The following is a 22166-nucleotide window of genomic DNA, read 5'->3' on the forward strand; positions in this document are numbered from 1 at the left end:
AATACCCTCGATATAAAATATATATTCTTTTCATAGTTGGTTGATTCATATAATTATGACAATAAAAATTTGCACCATTAACAATGTAGAAAACAACTCGACCACCCATGCCTAGAATGGAAGGATGGCAAGCAGTTGCATTTAGGGTATCTAGCCACAATGTTGATTTCCTGGGGTGTGGATTCTATGGTGCCCAAGATAAATTGTGTGACCATGAAGGCCGTCATTACTTCAAGGAGTGTTGCATTAAAGAATCCATAGAATGAAAAAACCAAATGTTAATGAAGATATGAGGAGGTTAATGAAAAATACGTTAATAGTCTAGCATGGAACGATAACTTTACTTTTGCGGACGACCGGTTGCAATTCAAATGAAAATGGAAAAAATGGATGTAGGGAAAGAGCACTCAAGCATAATCACGGAGGAGCGAGAGCACGTGCATAGTTGTTGAATGGTTATTCAATGTGCTCTGTCACCCTGTGCTAGGTGTAATATTACCATGACTCTTGCATGTCTTATTGTTACAAGTTGCATCATGTTGGCGTAAGTAGGAGGCCTCAGGGAAACATCCCCAAATCATGACATAACTATTTAATTGTATGAGGTCATTTGGACTTTGATTGGTCTCTTCTACGAAACTATCACTGGTCAGAGTGATTTATGCACTAGTATAGACGTAAACTTAAAAAAGTATTGACAAGCTATTAAAAATATTACCCTTCTTTTGAAATATAAAAATTTAAACTACCTTTCTAATTAATGAGTGATTTTGATATTTTAAATTTTTTTCTAAGTGTAATTTTTTTTTATCCCTTCTAAAAAGCACTAGGAAGGGTTCAATTTTGAACGCTGCCTGGAATATCCTTTAAAAGTTGTGAAAAAATAATGTTAGAAAAAGAGTCAAGATAATATTAGAAAAAAAAGTCATGACGCATACCTTTTACCATTTTTTCCTAAATCATTGTTTAATTTTTCTGATGCGAAGATATCAAATCTCTGACGCCCCTGACTCATGGTAACATGTTTCAAAGCTGTCATCAACTCGAGCAGGACGCTGCTCTTTTCTTCGACACCAACATTCTCCCTTAACAGAAAATATGAGGAGGATGAAGGCAGGTGAAGGTTGTCCACATCCAGATGATTATATATTACTAGCATTCGTTTACCAACATTCTCCCTTAACGATAAATATGAGAAGGACGAAAGCAGGTGAAGGTTGTCCGTATCCAGATGATTATATATTACTGATATTCGTTCACAGGCCTTAGATGATTATATATTACTGACATTCGTTCACAGGTCTTGCCATCATCTACTGCAAACAATATTTCCTATGCTATAGGATATTTAATGCTTAAAGAGTAAGTGACAGTGATAGTACCCATAATTCCAATGAAGGATTTATTCAGACATAGTACGTTATAGTGATAGTGATAGTACCCATAAATCCAATAGAGGATTCAAACATTCATACATAATAGGAAGGCCATTAATGCACTCCACCATTCATATACCCATGGCTTACCATGGAAGACGTGAAAACCATTACACCAAGTCATATCATGACATAACACTGTCATGCATTAACTAGCAATTGTCGCAAAAGGTACAAAGAGAGGCCGATAGGTTATTAAATTGGAATTGTTGAATTTTTCTAGAAGAGTTAATTGGTTTGTGGAAAACCTTGTTTTCTTGGACTGGATCATTGTGCAATTACCCTTCTAAACGCTCTTTGTCGTTTGATAAAATAATCATAATATTGTTTTCAAATTTCCGTAGATTTCCTCTTGCAGTAAATTTCAAATACAAAATCAAATTACAGAGTATTATTTTGTATGGGACACAACTCTTCTACATTTTGGTCATTCATGGCGGATATTCCAGACAATAGAAGATAAGCTATGAACAAATTAATGAAGAGCATATTATTCATGAGGAAAAGTTGTGTTTGCTTATCCATGGAAAAGAATGAAAATACCTGGAGCTTCATTGTTGAGGATCAAACTGTTGTTACAAGATTTCACTCCACAGAGAAAGTTGAAATGTAATATAGAGGTAGGTAAAATGTTGTGTGTAGAGCATTATTGTTTAGAGGTTTTTGTTTCAGCCGGATGTATACCCCAAGAAGTTTTGTACACCCCTCCACGCGGGGGGTGCGGGGGGGTACTTGTCCCCTCGCGGGGGTCTGGGAGAGCCGATCTCCCCTCGCTGGGGGGTCCGGGGGCCAGCGGTCCCCTGGCGGGGGCTCGGGGGCAGCGCCCCCGAAGCCAAAAATAAATGTAGAATTGCCTTGTAAAAGTATAGTAATTTCTAGTCAATCTGGGTCGTTCATTAGGTGGATGATCTGACGGTAGAACTTATGTTTAGTTTAGGGTTTTTTGCCCTAGAAGGCAACCCCTCTATTTGTATGAGGGCATTGTATTTGAGGCTGTGAAATCGATGTGTATTCTATGAGCGAGAAACAGAGAGGTGAGACTGTGAGAGAAAACAGAGGATATTACAGCGGATCTCCTGTAGGTTGTGTCTCTTCATTTTGCTGGATAATAGAAAGGAAGGACTAGCTGTTCCAAATGGACGTAGCCCAAACTGGGTGAACCACGTATATCTATGTCTCTCTTGTTTTATGTGTTTTCTGTGTTCATATTTCTGCAATATTTTATGTGTTCCATTGCTCCGTAATATATAATTTTCTAACAACTGGTATCAGAGTCGAAGGTCTATTTGCCTGATAAACTCACAGGAAAGAAGGGTTCCTCATTCGAGAGGGAGCAATGGTGGAAGATGGTAAGTTTAGGGTCGAGAAATTTAACGGCCAAAACTTCTCGCTATGGAAGATGCAGATGGAAGATTATCTGTATCAAAAAGATCTGTACCTACCATTGAGCAGAAAAACAAAGAAGCCGACGGCTATGACAGATGAAGAATGGAACCTTCTCGATAGAAAGGCACTCAGAACAATACGGTTGTGCCTCGCTACGTCAGTCGCCTTCAACATTTCGAAGGAAACAATGACAGAGGGTTTGATTCAGGCGTTGTCAAAACTATATGAAAAACCCTCGGCCTCAAACAAGGTATTTCTTATAAAACGGTTATTTAATATGAAGATGTCAAAAGGTGGATCTGTTGCAGATCATTTAAATGATTTTAATACAGTTACAAGTCGGTTAAGTTCTGTAGGGGTAAACTTTGAAGATGAAGTTAGAGCTCTGTTATTCTTGTGCTCATTACCAGAAAGTTGGAATGGTTTAGTAATGGCCATTAGTAACTATGTGTCTGGATCTAGTACTTTAAAGTTTGATGATGTTATCGGTGCTATCCTTAGCAAGGAAATGAGACGGAAAATCTCCGGTGAGACATCGGGAAATGAGACGGAAAAACTCCGGTGAGACATCGGGTAATGCTTTGAGTGTAGAGTCTAGGGGAAGAAAAATGGAAAGAGGAAAGAGCTCAGGATATCACAGTAAATCAAGGAAAGGCAGATCCAAGTCCAAATCGGGGATAGTGTGCTGGAAATGCGGAAAGAAAGGACACCTAAAGAAACACTGTAGATCTTGGAAGGGAAAAGAAGGAGATGCATAGCAAGAAAACAATCATGAAGCAAATGTGACAGGTGAGGTGTTACAAGATACTTTGATTCTTTCTTTCGAAAATATTACTGATTCTTGGGTGGTAGATTCAGGGGTCTCATTCCATGCCACATCTAATAAGAAATACTTTCATGACTATGTTCAAGGAGATTTTGGACAAGTTCGTTTGGGTGATGATAAACCCTGTAAAATTGTTGGAATGGGTAACGTTCTTGTAAAACAACAGAATGGAAACCAATGGCTACTAAAAGAGGTAAGGCATGTTCCAAATCTAAAGAAAAATCTAATTTCAACAGGGCAGTTAGGCGGTGAAGGTTGTGTGACAACTTTCACAGATAAATCTTGGAAGGTCACCAAAGGAGCCCTGGTAATAGCAAAAGGTGAAAAGGTTGGTACATTATATTTATGCAATGGTATTTCTAACTCTGTTAATGCTTTAACTTCCGAAGGAGCAGATGCAACATTATGGGATCATAGGATCAGACACATGAGTGAAAAGGGGATGAAGATTCTTCACTCAAGGAATTTGTTGCCAGGTTTGAAGAATGTTGATTTGGACTTCTGTGAGAATTGCATTTATGGAAAACAAAAGAGAGTCAGATTTCTCAGAGTTGGGAAAGAAAAGAAGAGCGAAAAATTAGAGCTTGTGCATACAGATGTATGGGGACCTGCTCAGGTATCATCTCTCGATGGCTCTCGTTATTATGTTACTTTTATTGATGATGCAACTAGAAAAACTTGGATTTATTGTATTAAGAATAAATCTGATGTGTTTGATACTTTCAAGAAATGGAAAGCTTTGGTTGAGATTGAGACATGAAAGAAATTGAAGTGTCTTAGATCAGACAATGGAGGTGAATATTGCAGCGAAGAGTTTGATAGGTACTGTTCAGAGCATGGAATTCACAGAGAGAAGACAGTTCCAAGAACACCACAAGAAAATGCTGTGTCAGAAAGGATGAACAAAACAATCATGGAGTGTGCAAGGCACATGAAATTGCATGCAGGATTGCCTTTACAGTTTTGGGCAGATGTTGTAGATACTGTTGTTTATCTAATAAACAAAGGGCCTTCAAGTTCCTTAGATGGTGGTGTTCCAGAGGAAGCATCGACAGGTAAAAAGGTAAACTACTATTTTTTAAAGCCTTTTGGTTGTGAGGACTTTGTCCATATTGATAAAGAAAATAGAACAAAGCTTGAGGCAAAGTCAAATAAATGTACCTTTATTGGATATGGTTTTAATGATTTTGGTTATCGCTTATATGAGTATAAAAATCACAAAATCATTGAGAGCAGAAATGTAATATACAATGAAAATGTCTTGTATAAGAATCAATTGCAGGAAAAGAAGCAAGAAAAAAAAAACAAGGAATATGAAATTCTTGACGAAATCACTGAAAAAGTAAAGGTGCCTGAAAATAATAATAATCAACAACCACCACAACAGCAATAGGCACCCCAAACACCTGAAAGTGGTGTTAGAAGATCTATCAGGATAAGTAGACCCCCTGAGCGATACTCTCATTCATTATATTATTTATTGTTCACTGATTCTGGTGAACCCGAATGTTATGAAGAAGCAGTGCAGGTAGAAACCAGGAAGAAGTGGGAGCAAGCCATGAAAGAAGAGATGGATTCCTTAGCACATAACCAAACTTGGGACTTAGTCAGGTTGCCTGCAGGGAAAACAGCATTGCAGAATAAATGGGTTTATACGCTGAAGGAAGAAGATGGAGGAAAACAGAGAACTATTTTTTAAGTCTAGTAGCAGCTGAAGATTTGCATCTTGAGCAGTTAGATGTAAAGACAGCGTTTCTCCATAGGGATTTGGAGGAAGAGATATATATGCAACAGCCACAAGTATATGAGGTGAAAGGGAAGGAGAAACTAGAGTGCAGGTTGAAGAAGAGCTTGTATGGCTTAAAACAGGCTCCAAGACAGTGGTATCTAAAATTTGACAAATTTATGTCTGAACAAGGTTATACTAGATGTCACTCTGATCATTGTGTTTATTTGAAAAAGCAAAATAATGACAGCTATATTATATTGTTATTGTATGTAGATGACATGCTTATTGCAAGGTCTAACATGTAGGAAATAAATGTGCTCAAAAGAAAATTGGCAAATTCATTTGCAATGAAGGATTTGGGAGCTGCAAAACAAATCCTTGGTATGAGAATCACTAGAGACAGGAAAAATCGCAAATTAACATTGTCTCAGAATGAGTACATACAAAAGGTGTTGAAAATATTTAATATGCATAATGCAAAACCAGTTAGTACACCTTTTGCTAGCCATTTCAAACTTAGTAAGGAAATGTGCCCAAAGACCCAAGAAGACATGGATTATATGTCTAAAGTTCCATATGCATCAGCGGTTGGAAGCTTAATGTATGCAATGGTCTGCACAAGGCCTGCTATTGCACATGCAGTGGGAGTTGTAAGCAGATACATGAACAATCCAGGAAAGGAACATTGGATGGCAGTGAAATGGATTCTCAAATATTTGAAAGGTACCACAAATCAAGCATTATGCTTTGGTGGTTCAAACATCTCTACAGGGATATGTTGATGCAGATATGGTAGGTGACAGAGATAACAGGAGAAGCACTACAGGATATGTATTTACTGTTGGTGGAACAGCTGTCAGTTGGGTTTCAAAAATCCAAAGTGTTGTTGCACTTTCAACAAGAGAAGCAGAGTATGTTGCTGCTACAGAGGCTAGTAAAGAAATGATTTGGTTACAAAGGTTTATGGGTGAATTGGGTAAAGAGCATGATATGGGCACATTATACAGTGATAGCCAAAGTGCCATTCATCTTGCAAAAAACTCAGCATTTCATTCCAGGACTAAACACATACAACTCAAGTACCATTTCATATGATCAGTGTTGGAAGATGGAGAGTTGAAGATGGAGAGTTGAAGCTGGAAAAGATACACACTAGCCAGAATCCTACAGAGATGCTAACAAAAGTTGTAACCAGGGAGAAACTGAGAACATGCTCAGTTTCAATTGGTCTTCAAGGATGACGATGAAGATGAAAAACAACCATGTCCAAAGAGGAGTCATTGTCCAGCAAATGAAGTAGCGGTGGAGTTGCTACAATCATTCTCCAAGTGGGAGATTGTTGTGTGTGGAGCATGATTGTTCAGAGGTCTTTGTTTCAGCCGGATGTATACACCAAGAAGTTTTGTACACCCCTCCACGTGGGGGAGTGTGGGGGGGACTTGTCCCCCCCGCAGGGGTCCGAGGGCAGCGCCCCCGAAGCCAAAAACAAATGTAAAATTGCCTTGTAAAAGTATAGTAATTTCTAGTCAATCTGGGCCGTTCATTAAGTGGATGATCTGACGATAGAACTTATGTTTAGTTTAGGGTTTTTTTTCCCTAGAAGGCAACCCCTCTCTTTGTATGAGGGCATTGTATTTGAGGCTGTGAAATCGATGTGTATTATGTGAGCGAGAAACAGAGAGGTGAGACTGTGAGAGAAAACAGAGGATATTACAGTGGATCTGTTGTAGGTTGTGTCTCTTCATTTTGTTGGATAATAGAAAGGAAGGACTGGCTGTTCGAGGTGGACGTAGCCCAAACTGAGTGAACCACGTATATTTGTTTCTCTTGTTTTATGTGTTTTCTATGTTTATATTTCTGCAATATTTTATGTGTTCCATTGCTCCGTAATATATAATTTTCTAACATAAAAGAGGAATTTCCCTCAAATGATCAAGATCAGCTCTGGAACCCTATTAAACAATGCATCCTTCTCATGCCCTGAATATAATTAAATAAGAACACCATTTCCTGAAACTCGTGGCATGCTTTTAGGGCTACGCTAATCCCAAGAACTCCACCAATCCCAAGAACTCCACCAGTTCATCAGTTAATCCAATCCTGTAATAATTTACTTCATTAACCTAATTAAATTAGATTAGTGACTACCCACATTGAATCTTTAATTTTTACAATTCACTATTATGCTACTGCATTTCAATGAATTTGAGTTCATGGTCTAAAAATTCTTGCAATATTAGAGATATGACATCTCTTGTTCGAGTCACATACTTCCGTCATAAATAGACGTGCCTAATGGTCTCAATAAATTTTTCATTTCACATAATTTTGCTTGGGAATTTCCATCAACAGGTTCTTTGGAATTCATACCCCCTTGATCATGATACGACAAATATTCCACTGGCCAAGCCGTCCGCGATTGTTTGCCATCTCTATTACGATGTTCAACTGGCTCCAACAAGCTGAACATCTGTTGGCATCTGCTGGCCAGTTTACAGGTTACTCGTCAATGAAAATCGGCTCCAGATTGACAAATACAGCAGGGGGAACATGCTTTCAACTCTAGTTTTGCTGAAGAAAGTGTTGAAGGCATCATCTCCGCGACCAACGGTCTTCTCACTGGGCATCTGGGCATCAAGATGAATGTACCAAGACACTAGAATAACTAAAACTCACAATCTGTCTAAATTTATAATATGCCCCAGCTCTACAGGAATTGTTCCCGTGATATTGTTGTTGGACAGATTTCTATAAAAGCAGCAATGTTATCCGTTAGTCACATTGAATATGCTTAATGCAATTCAAAAACTCATTATGTTATAGGTCAATTTAGAATATGGCCCAGGATTACTTACAAATAAGTTAGCCTATTAAGTTTTTGAAATTCCAAAGGAATAGTTCCATTCAAACGGTTGCCATGCATATTGCTACAGGACAAAGGGCAGTGAAGGCACAGCGTTAATATTGTTAGCCAGTGGGAAATTATGCTCCGCAAATTCATCACTTGGCTTGAAGATTATATCACTTACAAGAAAATGAGAGCAACACATGAACTAATATTCTCTAGGATCGAACCTTCAAGTTGATTTCTGGCAAGATTTATGTCTCAAAAAAATACAACCTTGGAATGTTAAATATTACAGCAAGAATCCAAAAGATATCATAGATTAATGTTTAGTGTATGGGAGGTTTCAAGATATTTCTATCATTTTTATCTCCACTTTCTAGAAAAAGGTCTGGACACAAACTTACAATTCAAACAGCTGTTCCAAATTCCCCAGCTCAGGTGGAATTTGCCCAGTCAGCTGATTTTCATTTAGCTGCCTGCATATGCATACAACCGTTGACTATCAAAGAGCTATTTCTTATCAGGCACGTCCAGTTTCCATTTCTTACATATTAATCATCACAAAATATGTGATTGGAATCTCTTACAGGTATCCCAGCTTTGTCATGTTCCCAAATTCTGGCGGAAAAGATCCCGTGAGATTATCACTGTGTAAATATCTAAGTAGTGCAAAAGAAAGAACAAGAGAATCAGCTTCTTGAAAATTGAACATAAAGGAAATTTATAGTCAAAAAGTAATGGACTTTCACAAACCCAGATGGGAACAATTTGAGCATTAACTATGCAAGCAACTCACAGTTTATCAATGTAAGTCAAGTTGCCTAGAATCGGAGGAATTGTTCCAGTAAAGATGATTATCACTCAAATCCCTGTAATAAATATTAATTGTATCAGTACACTAAAGCTTACACCATAATTACATAATCAAGTTTTTGCCAAAGGTCACAAAACATTTATCAATGAATGAAGGAATATTGATTGATTCTGCATAAGAAATATATTGACAATATCCAAAATCATTATGGATTCTTATTGATCTAGGCTTCCATGCAATTAAATGTAAGAGATTATACTTTAATCAAATCACAGGAAAATTTTGGACAAGTTGAGATCCAGAAAACACTGTACTTATAGAACAGTAAGAGCCTGCATGACACCAATTACTTCAGGTATCCTTCCAGTCAACGTGTTTCCTTTTAACGACCTAGGATAACCACTTTAAAATTAGGGTAGGACAACTAAAGCAACCAAATTAATGATGTCGGTTGAATAGTGCATACCATGCAATGAATTGCATTAGTTAGACAACCTGCATAATCTCATATCCCTGCCTATTCAACACAAAATTCCTGATACTAGAACATAGTTCAGTCCTAGAAATATCTCCACTTACAGAGTAGCCACTTGTAGAAACCCAATATTGAAGGGGATCTCTCCAGTAAGTTGATTGTATGACAAGTCCCTGATAAGAATACCAGCCCCAATTCAGTAAGTAATTGAGATCACGAGTCTTGCATCAAATCATACATTTACACCCGTTTGTTCATTTAAAATCCAGTTGAGAAAATCAGAAAACATACAAAACTGCATAGCTTGTATAGTTGCTAATATTCTCAGGAATGGTCCCCGACAAGTTGTTGCCTCGCACATCATTGCATAACAGAGATCAACTATTTAGAAACATTTAAGCTACCACGAAGAATCCTTCAGGTAAAATTCTTTAATGCACTGAAAACACTGCATCGAGATACATAAATTTAAAGATCAATGCTCTGTGACCGCGAGTTTTGATGGGTTTCATATGCAGAATTAATTTGAAGAAAGAAAGCTTTCAAAAATTCTGCATCTACTCCACAAGACAGAAGTATTGTGACTTACAAGAACCACAATCCTGTCAATTGACACATGTCAGGGGAAAGAGTCCCAACTAAGAAGTTGTTGCGCAGCCCCCTGGAAACGATAACAATATGCCCATTTCAAAAAGAATGGGCGCCAAATTTAGTTTGCAAACCTAAGAACAGTACTATTAACACAAATGCTTCTTCCAAACCTTAACAGGAAAATAAAAACAAATTTTGCTTAGTGAGAGAACGATAAGCCCAGGAAAACTCATAAAGAACCCAGACTCTTACAAATATTGCAAAACTTCATTCCAATAGATAAGCCTGGGGATCTCCCCACTTAATTGATTGTCTGCAAAATCCCTAAAAAATGCAAAAGCATTGTTAAATGATACTCCTCCAGAATCCAGAGTTTACACATCCTATGCAGTTCTTTGACAAGTAAAGGGCAGCAAAGAGAGTAGAATCCAAAATAGTATTCCCAACCTACATTTTCTTCAAGTTTGGAATCTGAGACAACGTTGAAGGTATAGGCCCCATTAACTGGTTATTCTTCACAATCCTGTAAATTTGATCAATGTGTCAGGAGCTTTCACTCCCTTCTAAGATAGGGCAAAATACAAAAACATCTACAAATTAAGATAAATTCTTTACAATAGCGAGCAAGTGCAAAATGTTAGGATACTTACAGTTGTTCTAGTTGTTTCAACTTCGATATTGAAAAGGGAATGCCTCCATATAAATAATTTAAAGAGACATCTCTGCAGCAACATCGAAGATCAAATCAAGTCAGCGGTTTCTATGAAATATAAACCATGAGAATGATGACTTGTAGATTTGACTAGAGGGACGTTTAGACGCACACAGCAGCTTGGTTCAGCATCAGATATCTTCTCAAAAGACAATTGTTTTCAGCATAATACTTAACAATTATCTATAGTAAAGTAATCTATGCATCTTGAACCAGACTACGAGTGTTGCATATGGTGAGATCTGCTTTAACCAACTTGTAGTTGAACAGTCAATTTTGTTTGGACAGATAAACGCTTGAAAAGAGACTTTCCTAGATAGGAGGGGTGAACATTTCTTTAAAGGGATTTTCAAGAGTTTTTCATGAGCCATTTTGTAACACTCCTAACCGATATAACTACATAGTAAAAAAAAAAAATTAAAGAACTGAGACCGAGAACAGGAAAATTTCGAGTTGTACAATACAAAAAAAAGTATGAATGACCGTCAACAGAAAAGAAACATTCACCTTGTGTAGAACCGAGCCATCCAGGCGCCTAGGAAGGATTTAAATTGCAAAAAAACCCCACTGGTTGTCAACATGAAGCACTCACTGTGTAAAAGAGAAACCAGAGAGCGGAATCCAACGTAAAAGGCAAGGGAGAGAATGATGCATATCCACGGTAAGGCGGTGGAATAGCCTTCGGGTAGGAGCCAAGCCATTGGATCGGCATCCTTTCTCCTTCGCCATCGATGGGGTGGGGAACCCAAGGTCACAGACTCCCAAGTCTCATCTGCCACGCCACGTCAGTCCGGACAGCGTAACAGTTAAACACAACGCGAGAACTATAATTCCAAATGAATTCACATTGTAATACTTACGGAGTGGTAGGACAAAGTAGTAACATACAGTATGTTTGACGGCAGTTTAAAAGTATTTGACATAAACGCACCTGGAACACTAATCACAAGGGTGAATCAAAAACTGAACCCAAAACAATGCCAAGGGGGTGGGCACGTCAGTCAATGCAAACACACATGTAAATAGTCATAGTGAATGGTTGAACCATGTGTGACCCCGATGGGTTATAGATAGTGTGAGAGTTTTAATTAAAAAAAAAATTCCCTATGTAGTTATATCGGTTAGGAGTGTTACACGTTTTGTATGGAGATGACCTGATTTAACCACTGTAGTCTTGCAAGATTAGAGAGAGTAACTCACAAGATTTTCAATGCAGAGCAATCTCCAATCTCGTCGGGAATTTGGCTTAAGAGACCATTTCCTTTAAGGTCACTGCATGCAGAACACTGAATCAACTATGAACAGCATATATATTATAAAGAGCTGTTAAATATAGTCTGCATTAAGACTATCAGTTTAATTGCAATGAACCCAAAGTGCTTAAAAGTAATATATAGTGAACCTATACAGTGAACTTCTGAATTCACATACATTGACTCTGAGCTTTTTAGATTTCCAATCATTGGGGAAATTTCTCCTCCGAGGTTCACATGAGAGAGATTCGTGCACAACACAAACCAGAACAAATACAAACATATGAGCTTAAAGTAAGCATATAATCAAAACTCAAATAACGACAGACTGCCCAACAAACATTCTTAATGATTCCCAATATAACATATTCAGAGTATATGTTCTATCTTACATCAATTCCAGTGGAAAAGTGATATATAAACTTACAATGCAACCTATAAACTTAGTGTGATGGAGAGAATTGGTCGCTGAGCATTTATCTACCACGCACGCTACTTTTCCTTGTACAAATCTATTAGTAAAACCCATAGATATTGAAAACCAAAGCATACTTGCTTCTATCCATAAAAAAAAAAATCGAGAATTTCATTCCAATGGATCAAGAATTTCATCTCTATCGATTCTTTTGCTCAACATAACAGCAACAAAATAGAATCGCCGGGATAAACCATGCAAACACTCTTTTAAAAAAAACATAAATTAAATTCAAAACAGCGAAAACACAACGAAAATAAAACACTATAAAATCCAAAATGCATGGCCATGCAACAAAGAAAATAAACTTGAACAAGAAACAAGGCAAGCCAATGCAATGTAGAGTATTGAAGAAAATGATGAGATGAAATTACAAACTATAACAAAACAGACACACCAGCAAAAGTGAGTCAAAGCTCACACAAATTTCATTAATTCAATTGCTTAATTACATCACATTTATATAGGAAAAATTATGCAACCAATTCCTAACCACTCACAACTAATTCTTGTTCAACTGCTCATAACTAATTCTGTTCAACTGCTTCATAACTAAATCTATTTCTGCATTATTTTCACATCCTCCCTTAATGGAGAAATGGATTTTCTACAACACCTAACTGACTTCTAAAAACTTCAAATTTGATTTTACGAAGGGGCTTAGTAAATATATCAGCCACATTATCCTTGGTGTTACAAAATATCAATCCAATTTCTTTTGACTCAATTTTCTCACGTACAAAGTGGTACTGTAACTCAACGTGTTTTGTTCTAGCATGGTAAACTGGATTATGTGCTAATTTGATAGCACTCTGATTATCACAATTGATATATGTGGCACCACTTTGCGCTTCTTCAAGATCTGCAAGAATTCTTCGCAACCAAATAGCTTCACAGGTGGCATTGGTCAAAGCTTTGTACTCTGATTCTGTTGATGATAAAGAAACAGTTGGCTGTTTCTTACTACTCCAAGATACGACCCCGGATCCAATATGAAATGCATAGCCAGAGGTAGATCGCCTGTCATCTGGATTTCCTTCCCAATCTGAATCAGAAAAACCTGTCAGTGCAACATCAGATACATTAGTATACATAATACCAAGATTCACTGTTCCCTTTAAGTATCGGAGAACTTTCTTTGTAGCAATCCAGTGATTTCCTGAAGGCTTAGCCATGAATTGACTAAGGACACTGACTGAGTATGCAATGTCTGGTCTGGTAGTGGTGAGATAGTTCAAACTTCCCACTAACTGACGATATAATGTTCCATCTGCCTCTTTCGATCCATCTTCTTTGTACAACTTTGCATTCTGTTCTAAGGGAGTTGACATAGCTTTGCAATCTGTCATATTGAACTTTTTAAGAATCTCCTTTGTATATTTGCTTTGAGTGATTAAAGTTTTACCAGTTTCTCTCCATACCTCAATGCCTAAACAGTAATGCATTTCACCCAAATCTTTCATTTCAAAATCCTGTGACAACTGAACTTTAATTTCTTCAATTAACTTGTGAGCACTGTCTGTTATAATGAGATCATCCACATACAAAGATATTAAAGCAACATTTCCTTTTTCATCTTTCTTAACATACAAGTTAGGATCATTTTTGCTTTTCACAAACCCATTCTGAAGAAAGAAGGTATCAATCTTTACATACCATGATCTTGGCGCCTGTTTTAAGCCATACAATGCCTTTCTTAACCTGCAAACCAGATGCTCCTGTCCTTGTTTGACAAACCCTTCAGGTTGAACCAAATAAACTTCTTCCTGTAAATCACCATTTAGAAAAGCAGATTTGACATCCAATTGATGTATATTCCAATTATGTTTTGTGGCTAAGGAAATCAGTAATCTAATTGTATTCAACTTAGCTACTGGTGCAAAAGTGTCTTCATAATCAATTCCCTCCTGTTGAGGATATCCTTTTGCTACTAATCTTGCCTTAAATTTATCAATTGTACCATCTGCTTTAAATTTTGTTTTATACAACCATTTGCTTCCAATTGGAACTTTATTTTCAGGAAGTTCCACTAATTCCCATGTTTGATTTTTCATAATAGAAGCATACTCATCATTCATAGCATTAATCCATGGTTCATGTTGTTTAGCCTGCTCATAATCAATTGGTTCTTCAACATTCATGATATTAGACATTAAGGCATAGTCTCTATACCTTTCAGGAGGCCGAATCTGTCGGGACGACCTTCTTGGTGCGGGTGTTCCATCCATGATTCGTCGGCTTTAAGGTGTATCACCCCCGTGTGATGACTCACTGCTGCTAGATGTGCTCGTACTGCTGCTATCATCCTGATCCTGTACCTGTACCTGGACCTGTTCCTGTTCCTGCTTAATCAAAGTATCAAGCTTGAGATGTGCATCATTAGAAATAGGCCATGTATCATTCTTTGTATTACTTTTATCAGTCTGCTCATGAAACAATACATCACGACTTGCAAATAGTTTATGGGAACTTGGATCAAACAATTTATAGGCTTTCTGATCCGTACAATATCCAATGAAAACACACTTGATGGACTTGGCATCAAGTTTGCTTCTGTTAGCCTTAGGAATATGAGCAAAAGCAGTACATCCAAAGACTTTGAAATGACTCACATCAGGTTTATAACCATAAAGAACCTCAAAAGGAGTTTGAAAAACTAATTTCTTAGTGGGACATCGATTCTTCAGATAAACAGCAGTGTTAATGGCTTCTGCCCAGAAACCATTAGAGATGTTCTTACCTTGCAGCATACTACGAGCAGATTCCACCAAGGTTCTATTCCATCGCTCAGCAAAACCATTTTGCTGAGGGGTATGTGGCACTGTGAACTGTTGTTGAATTCCATTAGATTTACAATAGGTGTTAAATGCTTTTGATTTATATTCACCCCCTTGATCAGATCTGAGTATTTTAATGCACTTTCCTGTTTGTTTTTCAACCATATTTCGAAACTCTTTAAAATACTCAAATATGTCACTTTTTCTTCTAATGAAATAGACCCAAGTATATCTAGATCTATCATCAATAAAAATAACAAAGTATGACGCACCACCAAGAGACCTAGTTTGCATAGGTCCACATACATCAGTGTGAAGTAATTCAAGTATATCATACTTTCGTTTCTCAGTATGAATAGGAAACTCTTCTCTATGCTGCTTACCAAGTGCACAAGCTTCACATGGTAAATGATCACACTTCATAACAGGAAGACCTTCAACCATTGATTTCCTTTGTAACAACGATAAATCGTTGTAATTTAGGTGCCCATACCTGTGATGCCATAATTCTGCTGTCGATGTCTCTTGAGATGTCAACGCAACATGGCGCTTGACTGTCACATCCAATCTGTACAATCCTCCAACCCTGGTACCTGTAGAAACAACCTTGTAGTGGTCCTGAACATCTTTCACTATACACCCTAATTTACCAAATTCTACTTGTAAATGATTATCACTGATAGTGGAAACAGATAGCAAATTCTTTTTGAGAGCAGGGACATACATCACATTATGAATCTGTCGCATTTGTCCATTAGGTAAGTACACATTTACTATGCCATAGCCTTGAACTTTAAGTGACCTATCATCTCCTAGGTAAATGTGTGTACCATCAAATTTCTCATAATATTTATCATACCATTCTTTATTACAAGTCATGTGTGCTGATGCACCAGAATCTATAAACCAAGCATTCTCATCATCAGTGTCAGTAGACAATGCAGCATCAGAAAGAAATAACTTAAGATTTTTAAATCCATCATTCACTGAGGTGTCTCTGTTTATGTAATTTCCATTATGCCTGCGATGTCTTTGATTTGATTCATTATTCTTTCTCCTATAACAATCTTTAGCCAGATGTCCAGGTTTTCCACAATAATGACATTCAATGTTCCTTTTAACATAAGAATCAGGAGGTGCCATACCTTTCTGCTTTGCTTGAAAACGGCCTCTGCTTCTGTCCCATGGTCTTCCTCGAAATGGTCTTTGGCCTCTTGCAGTCAAAGCCAAATCAGAACCATTTGACTCCAGTTCAAAAGTTTTCATGCGCTCTTCTTCTTGAAGAAGAATTCCAGCCAATTCTTCAAATGTAGGAGGTGTCGGTCTAGCGGAGAGAGCTGAAATAAAGACTTTATAGTCGGGGACTAACCCCTTTAACGCAACAGTTACCAAATCTGTACTAGAAACCTTTTCACCAATATCACCAAGCTTATCACTGAAATCTTTAATTCGGGAAAGAAAGTTACTAATGCTTTCATTGGCATCCATTTTGATAGATAGCAGCTTTGTTTTTAAAAATAAAATACGGTTTGCATTAGTAGTCTCATACAAACCTTTGAGAGTGTCCCATGTCGCCTTCGATGTTTCACAGTCCCGAATGTGAGGAATAATATTGTCCTTCACTGACATGCGTAGCAGCACCCTTGCTTTCATTTCACGCTTCTCCCAATCTTGAGTATTAGTAGGAGGTTGAGGCTTGGTCTCGTCACCTTTGACAATCGCCCAGAGATTGTATGCCTCCAATACCGTTGTGATCTTAAATTTCCAATTGACATAATTTTCGCCATCAAGTCTTGAAGACTCATTTAAATATGAATCTGCAAGGGGATTAGCCATCTCTCCACCAATGACCAAATTTAAACACAAAATCACAAGCTTCTTAAGGTTGAAAACTGGTTAATTAATAAATAAAACTCTGCGTAGACACTTCACACTCAGAAAAGGGCCAGATCACTCAGAAAAGGGCCTGCATATACACTTCACACTCAGATCACTGCCTGAGAAATTTTTTAAATAAAAACTCTGCTACAGACCTGGACTTGTTCAAAAACCAAACTTGCAAACTTGCTCCCTTTTTGTTTTAAAATACCCAGAACAACTTGCTCCCTTTTACAACGTTGCTGTGCAAGAAGTCGCATAAAAGACAGAACCGAAACAATATAAGCAAAATCCAAAGCACGAATTGATTAATATCAATCCTACGCTGGAAGCTTTTTAAAATATCCTTTAACGAAGTGATGAAAAATAGCATAAGGTATACATAAGAAAGCCGTCGTTATGGACAAACAATACGGCAAATTCGATTATAAACAGAGCCAACACCCGCATAAATTTCTAGGATCGCTGAGATTTCCACGTTTTAGAATAAACAGATGCAAAGGAGAGAGACCTTTTTAGGACCGCGTCAAAGACAGGAAGAAAAGAAATCTTCGAATCAGCCGCACACGCTCCACAGGGCCGTCAGGGATCACAAGGTTACTGCGCACACTCTAATGGCAGAGTCTTACTGCCCACGAAGAGGAGAGAGGCGCAGACAAAAGAGCTCTGGGCTCTGATACCAAATTACAAACTATAACAAAACAGACACACCAGCAAAAGTGAGTCAAAGCTCACACAAATTTCATTAATTCAATTGCTTAATTACATCACATTTATATAGGAAAACTTATGCAACCAATTCCTAACCACTCACAACTAATTCTTGTTCAACTGCTCATAACTAATTCTGTTCAACTGCTTCATAACTAAATCTATTTCTGCATTATTTTCACAGATGAAAGTGAGAACGCCAAAAGCCAGGGAAGAAGAACAGTGCTTTCCAGAAGGCAGGGAAGAAGAACAGCAACAACAACTGGCAGGGAAAAAGCAGTGAAAATATCTTCAAGAGTGACATAAAAGAATTGGAAAAAGCAGTAAGGCAACTCAACCAATATTTGGAAACGCAGTCACACTTCAAATCAACGGTTGAAAGTGTCTCACCTGATCCAACGGAGTAGTATAAAAGTGTTGACGATTGTTGATGCATAGGAAGGCCTATCGGCCTAAATATCCTGTAATATAGGATATTTATCCTATAGCATAGGAAATATTGCTTGCCCAGGTGCATATTATTGTTTAGCGTGAGGTGTTGGCATTACTCGCCCATGGACTTGAATTATTTGCCTTCCACCCTCTGTGTTTATAATATATATTATAACTACTAAACCACCTGAAAACAGCCCTAGCTGTTTTCTGTTGGAAGGACTAGATCAGGTAATCTGTAGAGAAGAGTAGATAGCGGCGCCTTTAGTGTTTCAGAGGGAGTGGAGAGTAGAGATTAACGAGATGTTTAATGATGATGATGTTCATCCTCTACCAAGGACGGCTGCGATCCTGCGTGTGCCGGATCATCTGCTGGAGACGAAACCAGAGGCCTTTATTCCGCGGTTACTCTCGCTTGGGCCTTACCACCGTTCGAAGCTGGAGAAAGATATAGACTCTCCTTCTGCGGAACATAGGATTTCAATGGCAGAGAGGTACAAAGCCAAGTTTGCGGTCACGCTCTCACGGAAACTGCGCCAATCTGGAAAGAACTTCAAGTGCATAGTTGAAATAATGAACCGGATGTGCCCAGAGATTGAGAGTTTCTATGGCTTGCCAAGTAGTACAGAAGGTGAGTATTCTAAGAACTTTGCTCTCATGATGGCCATAGATTCATCCTTTCTCTTACAATTCTTAAACTTTAAGTATTCCCTTTCTATATCAACACTCACGTTAGACCCCGCAACGAAGAGCTTTTTTGGGGTTTATTTCGTGTGTATCATGCACAATATTGTGAAGCTAGAGAATCAAATCCCACTGCCTGCGCTGAATGAAGTTTTGGACTATGTAAAAGAAAAAATAGATGATGAAAGCTATCCATGGTTGGCTATGTCCTAGGAAATGTCTCCCTTCATATACCACGTTAGACGTAGTATACCTGAGGAACTGATTGATGGAATGGAAAAGGAACCGCATATTCTGGGCTGCATCCACACATGACTTTCTCAAGTACTACGTATGCAATCTGGCCATAAAAGGCAGAAGGGGTGAATGGGAACAGTAATGCATAAGTTGAGTGGCATCCTTAACAAGCCTGTTACATGGATCCGTCGTTTTCTCCCCTCTGTTCCAGGATTGGGGATAGCGTTGCAAGAGTTTAACGGCATCCTCAAAAATCGGATCGGTGGGCTTCTCCCCGTTGTTCCAGATACCAAAGTTTATCGAATGAGCGTGGGACATTTGGTCACGGCTGGAATTAAATTGATATCTTTTACCGAGGTCCCCGATTATATCCGACTGGACAAAGACTCCGGCACACTGTACCTTCCGGAAATAAGTTTATCTGGCATAGACACTGAAATGTGGCTGAGGAACATGCTGGCGTTGGAATTCAACGAAGCCCCCGGTCCTAAGTATGTGACACATTACGTTGCCCTAATGGGCCACCTCATCGACTCTCCCAATGACGTTCACATACTTGTGGATCGACATGTCATTTCTCCAGGTTTTTCCTACTTAACGGATGAGTGCATAGTCCAGATGTGGCGCGACTTGCGCCAGCACTTCCTTGTCGACAGCGTGACCGAAGTTCATGTCGAACGCCTCATACTACGTCTAACGTGGTATGTGAAGGGAGACATTTCCCAGCACATAGTCGTCCATGGATAGCTTTCATCATCTATTGTTTCTTTGACATAGTCCAAAACTTCAATCAGCACAGGCAGTGGGATCTGATTCTCCAACTTCACAATATCATGCATGATACACACGAAATAAACCCCAAAAAAGCTCTTCGTTTTGGGGTCTAAGGTGAGTGTTGATATAGAAAGGGAATACTTCAAGTTTAAGAATTGTAATAGAAATGATGAATCTATGGCCATCATGAGAGCAAAGTTCTTAGAATACTCGCCTTCTGTACTACTTAGCAAGCCATAGAAACTCTCAATCTCTGGGCGCATCCGGTTCATTATTTCAACTATGCACTTGAAGTTCTTTCCAGATTGGCGCAGTTTCCGTGAGAGCGTGACCGCAAACTTGACTTTGTACCTCTCTGCCATTGAAATCCTACGTTCCGCAGAAGGAAAGTCTATATCTTTCTCCAGCTTCGAACGGTGGTAAAGCCCAAGCGAGAGTAGCCGCGAAATAAAGGCCTCTGGTTTCATCTCCAGCAAAGGATCCGGCACACGCAGGATCGCAGCCATGCTTGGTAGAGGATGATCATCATCATCATTAAACATCTCGTTAATCTCTACTCTCCGCTCCCTCTGAAACACTAAAGGCGCCGCCATCTACTCTTCTCTACAGATTACCTGATCTAGTCCTTCCAACAGAAAACAGCTAGGGCTGTTTTCAGGTGGTTTAGTAGTTATAATATATATTATCGCTGCTTCTCTTCTGTTCAGTAGTGCACTCTCCACCTTCATCAACCTGCAGAAGCATCGACAGATATAAATAAAGACACGAAAAATGCAATAAAATAGTAAGAAAGCAGATAATACGGTGATGACTTACAGCCTTCTTCTGCAAATTATTATTGTTTTAAGATCATATTAAATAAAGACAAGAAAATAGGAAGAAAGCAGATAATACGGTGATGACTTACAGCATTCTTTTGCAAATTATTATTGCTCGAAGATGTGGAAGGAGAACTGGAGGGGCTGCCTCTGGACTTCTGCTGTTGGACGAGAACAGGTTTAGGGCTTGGGCTAGTATAAGGCATGTCCAGTTTGTTCATATTACTGTGGAAGAGACATTGAGGATATACACGAAATGGGAGGGACGACCAGAGATGCAATGAACCTGGACCTCATTCCGTGCAGATACGTGACATAGAAAAGAACAAGAAGACATTTTACAGGAAAGCATGACAATAAGCAGAGGGGTACCAATACCATATAAAACCTTTCATAGAGTACTGAGAACATGTCTTTGAAGGCAAAATCCAAAAAGTGTAACATATCTGGAAATGCCAATGCAAAACATGAGAAAAAAAGTTCTATAATTTTGGTTTCCAATAAATTGTGAACTTTTGGGGGAAAGTATGTACCCCATAAAGAAATTTAGGTATAACTTAGAACAATCTAATTGTAAGAGAAACGTATCTGGCTACTAACAGATGAAAACCAACATGAAATGATGATTCAAGCACTACAAAGTTAAATCCTAGTTTTCAAAATACATTCTGTATTAACTGCATGTGGGCATCAGACTGTTTTTGAAGTTTGGCACTTTAATCAAGTCAATTTCTGCAGATCAAGTGGCTATTAATATCAAGTCAATTTCTGCAGATCAATTGGCTATTAATATCACGTCAATTTCTGCAGATCAATTGGCTATTAATATCAAGTCAATTTCTGCAGATCAAATGGCTATTCATATCACACTAGTTACAGTAGGTTCAAAACAAACATATATACCAAAACAACAGGGGAAGAATATAGTGCACTCCTAAATCCACATGTACTGATCCCAGCCATCCGTTGAGCTAAACATTTCAGCCCACATCCTACAACAAATAAAACGCTTGACACAATCACCACACAAAGAACTAATCTTTTTTTACGGATTTGTTAATAAGTGACTTGTGGATGTGAGGGATGACACCTCCACCTGCTATGGTACCTTTGATCAAAGTATCAAGTTCTTCGTCTCCTCTAATAGCGAGCTGCAAATGCCTTGGGGTGATACATTTAACCTTGAGATCTTTACTGGCATTTCCTGCAAGTTCTAAAACCTCTGCAGTGAGATACTCCAGAATGGCTGCACAGTGCAGAATAAACAGTTGCAGTTGCTCCCACCCTTCCATTTGCAGATACTCAAGACT

The 22166-nt window shown here is 38.3% G+C and overlaps 1 long non-coding RNA gene across 1 annotated transcript; it reads right to left on the reverse strand.

Annotated features, from left to right (window-relative positions):
- Positions 1–10066: 10066 nt before the first annotated feature.
- Positions 10067–10832, reverse strand: LOC149231798 (uncharacterized). Its single transcript, XR_016247479.1, has 4 exons — positions 10756–10832; positions 10557–10628; positions 10358–10429; positions 10067–10175 (listed from the first exon to the last, which is right to left on the reverse strand). It is a non-coding gene; the product is annotated as an uncharacterized LOC149231798 (long non-coding RNA).
- Positions 10833–22166: the final 11334 nt, after the last annotated feature.

This window comes from Pinus tabuliformis, chromosome J, assembly GCF_031772625.1.
Source record: "Pinus tabuliformis cultivar Carrire ecotype Pingquan chromosome J, CPIR1, whole genome shotgun sequence".
Taxonomy (NCBI): domain Eukaryota; kingdom Viridiplantae; phylum Streptophyta; class Pinopsida; order Pinales; family Pinaceae; genus Pinus; species Pinus tabuliformis.